Raw genomic sequence first — 7,252 nt, 5'->3', positions numbered from 1 at the left:
GGCGGAAATCCCACCATCCACGCGTATTTTCTCACGATCGANGAGAGAGAGAGAGAGAGAGAGAGAAAAAACGAGACTCGAACGAGAGTTTTCATTCAATGTTTTTAACCACTTGATGAAAACGCGGGGAATATGAAACCCGCTCCCTTTTAAACTTCCACATAATTGTGGCGGAAAAAATAGGATCGCGTATAAACTAACCAAGAGCCGGTTAATTGTCCGGCCACGTAGCCGTAGGAATGGGTAAACGTTAATTGAGATTTTTCCTCGAGCGGGCTGCTCGCCCGTTTGACGTCGACCTGCAACAATATCACCGGCCAGATAGGGATACGTACGTGAGCACGGTTGGAAATTAATTGAGATACAGTGGCGGTGGCATAAATCTACTCGAACTTCGCAGAAACCACCGCTATGCACGCTACACTTGAACCAGAAACGCGTGCTATTCCTATGGATGGAACGAATGGTCCGAGGAATTTCGTAACCGGCCGGCGCAGTTACATTAAATAGTAACCATTTCGTTAACGACACCCAACGATCCAACGCTCTCCGTGGTCTATTAAAACGCGATCGGCCGGATGCTTCGAATTCCAACGGCGGAAATCACGATCGCCCCTTAATTTCGGCCCCCGAATGTAAAATCGGCCGGGACGCACCCTCCCCCGATCGTTTCGATAAATTCTTGAAAATGGGCCCACCACGGCGCGCCCGACCACGGGGTAAAATGTTATCAAAATCGCGGAAATAACGCGATTCCAGAGAGGAATACGTATTTGTATATTTTCGATACTCGTCGAAGATCGAGTTGTAATTATCGTATTTTCTATTCGAATTCGTTTCTTTCGATTTCCGAATGAATACAATGATAAAACAACGAAGCTGTAGAAAAATTACGATTACTCGAGGGATCATGGACGTTCGATCGTTTCGTTTCATTTTCATTAAATAAAAAACAATCTCTGAACAGAGATCGTGATTCGTACGAGCGCCGCCATATCATTCACTCGATCGCGAAATCATATCCCGTGTCGGTTCTCGTCTCCTTTCCGCGCAGCGGAAGGACGGAATAACGAGGATCGACGTGATCGAAGAGCGCGGCGGTGATCGAGCGTTAATCGAGGGAAACGCGGAAAAAACACCCTTCTCCCTCCCCCTAACGCAGCGGGGACACAGCAGAGTGTATTGGGGAAAATCGGTCGGGAAAACAGACCCATTGGGGAACGGGCTCGCCCCGCGAACGCAATCCCGTCATCGTTCCCGCGGCTGTCGTTGCTAATAACGATTAGCGCGCCCCCATCCCTCCTCCTCCACCTCCTCCTCCTCCTCCTATACACATTCGGTATACAAATTCGGTAATGTCAATCGGCGTTGATCGGTACAACCCTGGGGCCCGGGATAATAATATCGAGCGGATCGTCGAAATAATGGAAAGGTAGGGGGAGGAGGAGGGGAGGGGCGGTCGATTAACGGTGTCGCGTGGCCGACGACTAGCCACGCTTCCGGCGGCTACCATGATTTTCGTTGTCATCGTGGAAAACGGCGCGGCGGGGGAGGGGAGTAGAGGGGTGGCGTCGATTCGAATCGATTAACATCACGCGTAATGGGAAAGTAATTAACATGGACGAGAGGACGAGATGGTTCGGCAAAACGAGAACGACGTTCGATGCACGGGAGGGAATCTAATTACCCGCCCCCTCTCCGTTCCCTTATCCGCGTGGACGGGACGAGGCGAGGAAAGGAAATTCCTCCTTTTCTTCGAGGAAGGAATCGGATCTCTTACACTTGGCGGTTGTAGTTCCCAGGCGTCTGATCGCCGATGAATCGGCGAACGACTCGATAATTACCGCGAAACTTTCGCGACAAGTTTCACTCGCAAGGGGGAGGGAAGGGGTAGGTGCGGGGGGATAGGTTGAGCTTATTTTCCGAATGCAAATGGCCGGAATAATCCATATTTTACGTCAAGATGACACCGCGTCGTCGCCCTTTTCTTCTCGCACGCGTCGCGAAAAGAGGGAAGTTTATTCGCAAAGTTTTCACGGGAGTTTTCTGTCGCCCTTTGCCGAGGAGGGGAGAGGGAGGGGGAAGAGGCGAGCCAGGCCGCGAGGAAGACCTCGAGGTTGACCTTATCGGCGCCGCTTTGAGCGAATTTCTTATTCGCGATATTCCTTCCCGCGCGTCGACGGACGTAAAACGTAACGAAGTGAATGGTGCCACGTGGTGAGAAACTCGGGTTAAACAAATAAAATTATGGAAATTGGTCGAAGACTTTTCGACCGGTATCCTTTAAATAACGATTAAAATAGTTTGGAAAAGTGAATCTTGAATGGATTTCTACGTGAATAAATTATCTCTTTTTTTTTGTGGATCTTCGAACGATAAATTGATTATCCTAAAATCTTCAAATGATGTTCTTCAGGTGATTTAAAATAACCTTTGATCCTCCGTTATATTCTTATATTTCTTCATTCCTATTAATTGAAAATCTTTTTCGTTATTTTATATATTCTGGCAATCAGTTTTTATTATACAATTTATTTCCAATAATATCGATAATATTGAAAGGAATCGTGTTAATGATTTTTTTTGAATATTTTTTTCTTTTTTAAAGGAAAGAGGATGCATGTTATTTAAGAAGCTTAAGAAGTTTGGGGATGGATATCGCGCTCCAAGGGGATTAGTTTCAATGGATACAATCACGCTAACTAGACTTTCGCGAAAGTCGAGTTTTAAACTTTCGCATTTCCGCAGAAACGCATAACTCGGCCAAGTTTCCGCGATTCGTCACGCGTTTCCGGAAACCTGTGCCGCTCTCTCATTCACGATAAATTGGGAAGTCAAGTCGTTGGCGTCCCCCGTGCGAAGCCAAAAACCACGCAAGGTTTCCTTACTCGATAACTTTCGTTGTTCTGCCCTGTTACCTAACTACGAGAACATACCGAACTAAATGAACAAGCAAACACCAATGCTTGTATCAAATCCTTTGTTCTATTTTTGCATTACATTCCCATTTTCTCCCCTTTTCTCTTCCGCAATTCTTATCATTCAATGCTTGAAAATTTTATCCAAAACTTATATATTCGCGATGTTCGATAGAAAGTTTAAATAAATGGCCGATTGAAAAGATATTTGTTCTTCGTAGAGTTGAATCCAATAATTTCGAATTTTAATTGCTCGTGATGATTCTCGCCGATATCCATTCGAAAGTAAATAACAAAATATTTCTCGACTCTTCGTCTTTTTAACTCGTAGCGTCTGGTTGGACAAGGAAACTTTATCGAGGAAAATCAACGAGAAAGTTGCCCGTATTGTTCGTTATTTTAATGAAGTACAAGATGAAATGATACAAGCCTCGAGGAAAGGGCCCTCCAGAGCGTGATTCGTTTTCCTACTAACAGAAATTTATTATCAAAGAAACTCGACTTACGGCTTAAGTTCGTTGTCTCTGTTCCACGAATTCCGTGCGATTTATCAACAAAGAGCTTTTTGAAATTATACGAAAAATCTCGCAGTCAATTTTTGAAACGAAGGTGCTTTTGTAAAATGATAAAAAAATTTATCAGCTTTTAGCAATTAAATCGAAACCACATAATAATTAAGCAAAAATATAATTAAGCAAATAAGGTTTCGTGGAAAGTATTATATTTTGCATGGTTATAATAGCTTATAATTGCAAGAAAGTTAAAGCAATCTTTAATTTCTTGCATTCGAATTCTTTGAATTATCGAATTGCACTCACGTTTCATATTTAACGAAGGTATATTAAATTTTGATATACAGTTATTATTTTCTTATAAAACAGTTTTTTATTGTAGTTCTTTAAAGTTGAGGAAAAAATTAACTTCGATAATAGAGAAGAAGATTGTTGGATTGTTTCCTTTATGCCATACTACGTTATATCCACCATCAATCATTATCAATCGACTCCTTTTTCTCCAACTTCTATTTTCTCCTCAAGTCTCCAAAATACTTCGAATCTCGTTGATGACTAGTTAGTAAAACTTACACTTAAAGTAAAAATGAGAATTGTACTCGAAGAAAGATCTTTACGAATTATTCCGCGTAGAGTGACAAAAAACACTTGGTACGTGATTATTTAAAATAGAGAAAATTAGAGATTCATCTCTATCACTGTCTAACACTATCTCACAATCCACTTAAAAACACGCACAAGAATCAAAATAAAATATTGAGAATCGAATTAAAAAATACGAAGCGAAAAGATCGAATAGGAAGAAAGAAATTCGATATATTCAATATAAACGAAGCTACAACCTTTAAATTAATAACATCGATTCGTAATTAATAACATCGAGTAACGCGGCCTAAATTTGTTTATATTCCGCTTTGTTTATATTCCCGTGTATATTTCCACGAGGAACGTCTCCCCTCCTCTGTTTAACTTGGAAATAAACCGCGGTATCGAGGGGAGGGGATGAATCGTTGACGGCGTGTCTCCTTCTCGTGGCTTATTGTTCACACGTTCTCGTGCACGCGCGAGGAACAGGCTGGTTCGCCGTTTACCGAGGTAATTGCCATTTTAATAATACACGGGCGGGAAGGGGGGAAGAAGAGAAGCGGTGAAACTCGAGTACACTTTGAATGGGAGAGAAAGTTGCCGAATTTGGCTTGGCTACTTGCCATTAGACGCATTTAAAGTCGAACAAACGTGTTCCTGAAACAGTTATACCGTGCGTTATATATTTTAATTCGTTGCGAAATACGCGGGTTTCTCTCTCACTCTCTCTCTTTCCCTCTTTCTCTCTCTTTCTTTATCTCTGGTAATGGAAACGCTCGAGTAGGAAATACCGAATGATGGTTTTTTAATGGCGCGATGGTTGTTAGGGTCGAATAAAGGACGATATTAGTCCCGAGGCTTGGAAATTCTTTGATTCTTTGTGTTAAGCAATAGAAAATCGTGACGTGAATTGGAGGATGTAAGTGGTTCCCCTCTTAAAACTATTTTATGACTTCGTTAATAGGAAGAAGGCACGAAGGTCTTTAAAACGTTTAGCTTGCATAACCGCGGAATCTTGAACAATAGAGGGCGAGAAATAATATAATACAAAAAGAGTTAAAATATCGTTGTAGCGATTTTTCGTTTAGAAAAGAGAACACGTGTGAAATTATCAGATAATTCTCGATATTAGAATAGATGATAGAGTATATATATATGTAATTTTCAAATTCAATTTTTCTTCGAAAAATAATTTCTCACTCAAACGCGAAAATAGAAGAAATGTTTTCAACTCATTTTTTCCCTCCCCAATTTATTTTTGCGCGTGCATAGAAAAATTGTATCACGATTTCAACACCTGTACGTGTGCGTATTCGCTGGAAAAATTAGAAAGATTGGATTAATTACGAATAAATAGCGGCGAGAAACGAACGCAATTAAAATTCACGATTTATATATCCGGACACGGATGGGTGGGGATGGTGAAAATATTACGCGACGCGTGACAACAAGATCGGATTTAAAGCGTCGGCTTTAATCGGCGCCCGTCCACGGAGAAATGGATCGAAACGAGGGCGGTAATCAGAGGAGTTGGAGCGGGCAGAATTCCCGCGATTGAAATAACAACGCGATATTTTCTTTCAATTCGTCCTCCCTGGAGGGGGAGGAGAGGGAGGATAAGGATACCCGCGCATGCTCGACCTCTCGAGCCCCAAGGATGATCCTTCCGGATCGAGAAAATCGTTTTTCATTCGCGGGAAGGCATCGCCTGCTCATCGCGTGAAATTCGTTAATCCCGCCGCGGACAGTCCCGGATCAGGCGGAAAAGTATTGCTCCCCTAACGAGATTTAAAATGAAAAAAGGAAATGGGACGCGAAGAAATGGGAATCGGAAACGCAGTTGAACACATCGAGTTCGCCATCGAGTTGCGGATCGATAAGCTCGAAATAATTGCTTTATTCGTTTCTCCCGGAGATCGGCGATAATCCGTTAATACTCGCAAATAATATTCGCGAATTTTCCCTATCCCACCTGTGTATCGTTGCACGCGATATAATTTCGCATTAATTACAATCCTCTCGATATAATTGATATAACGTTGAACAAATATTTCCGATTTTATCCTGCGCATTCCTTCTCGCATTCTGTAAAGTTGGAACTTGCGCTTTTTTTTTTTTTTTCCTCCTCCGGTGAACACGACTCACGTGTTCATGATTCGGTGATTATTTTTCGGCGACCTTCTCGGCCGAGCGAGGATGAAAAAGCGTCGGTGGACGAGACAGGGGTCTCGATGCATGGCCTCGAAAATAGAGCCAATTAAAAGTTGGCGGGTGCCAGAGCCAATTACCTGCGTCGGTCCACCGTTGGAGAAAATCCTAGTGTCTCGAGGAATTTCTTTTTTTTTCTTTTTTCGGGCCAAAAAAATTGATTCTTTGGGATAATGTACGACTCTGGAATAATTCGTCGATTAATCGCATCGATATTTTACTCGATAATAATATCGTTCTTCAAACTTTAAAAATTGCTGTTCCCCTCGAACAATTTTTTCGCAACGAACGAAAGGTTGAAGCTTATGAAGCTTAATTATTACGGAAGAATCTCTTTATGATTTGATCCACACGCGGAACGATGTAGATTTTCTTTAACAAATATGGATAATTTTTTTGGATAAAATGGAATATTCGAATTTTAAACAAGCATCGTAGATCTTACCTTTAGATCATTCGCATAATTAATTAAGAGCATACACAAAGATGGATATTTCTCGAAGATGGATATTTTTAACGAAACGAAAGAAATTCTGGCGAAATGGAACGATCCTCTCGACAAGATACTACGCAACACGTTCGCCGCCTGTTTCGAAACTCTATGCCTAATCGCACGTTCATAATTAATCGGTTGTCGGGTATGGCATACGAGGGCTTAAGCGGTTCGAGTGCAGCTGCTGGGAGGAGGGAGAGGTAGCCCCTCGTTCCACGACGTGTTGGCGGAACACGGAAGATAGAGTGCCTGCGTCTGTCACTCATTCAGCGCCACGTGTTTGCCGCCACTCGTTCGCCAACTTCGTTTTCGAGGCTAAACCGAAAGAAGGAAAACGGGGTTGTCTCGTTCGAAACCGGAACTGAACGTGGCGCGCGCGCTGATGTATCGGTTGAAACGATTTTGGAGGGACAAACGACGGGACGAGAATTCCGTTGAAAATACCGATTGCGCCACCCACGAATTTGCCCCTCGAATTTGAGCCTCGCGCTAGATGCGCCGCTGGCGCTCCACAGTGATTCGTGGCGTGCAAAGCC

At 42.7% G+C, this 7,252-nt stretch overlaps 1 protein-coding gene across 6 annotated transcripts in view; it reads right to left on the bottom strand.

The window, feature by feature from the left end:
* LOC102678805 (zeta-sarcoglycan) overlaps window positions 1–7,252 on the bottom strand; it is a 233,010-nt gene that overhangs the window by 68,302 nt on the left and 157,456 nt on the right. The window lies entirely within an intron of this gene.

The sequence above is a fragment of the Apis dorsata genome, unplaced genomic scaffold (assembly GCF_000469605.1).
Source record: "Apis dorsata unplaced genomic scaffold, Apis dorsata 1.3 scaffold_217, whole genome shotgun sequence".
Lineage (NCBI taxonomy): Eukaryota > Metazoa > Arthropoda > Insecta > Hymenoptera > Apidae > Apis > Apis dorsata.
The sequence above is the reverse complement of the archived record's forward strand: the minus strand, read 5'-3'. Positions and strand labels throughout refer to the sequence as shown.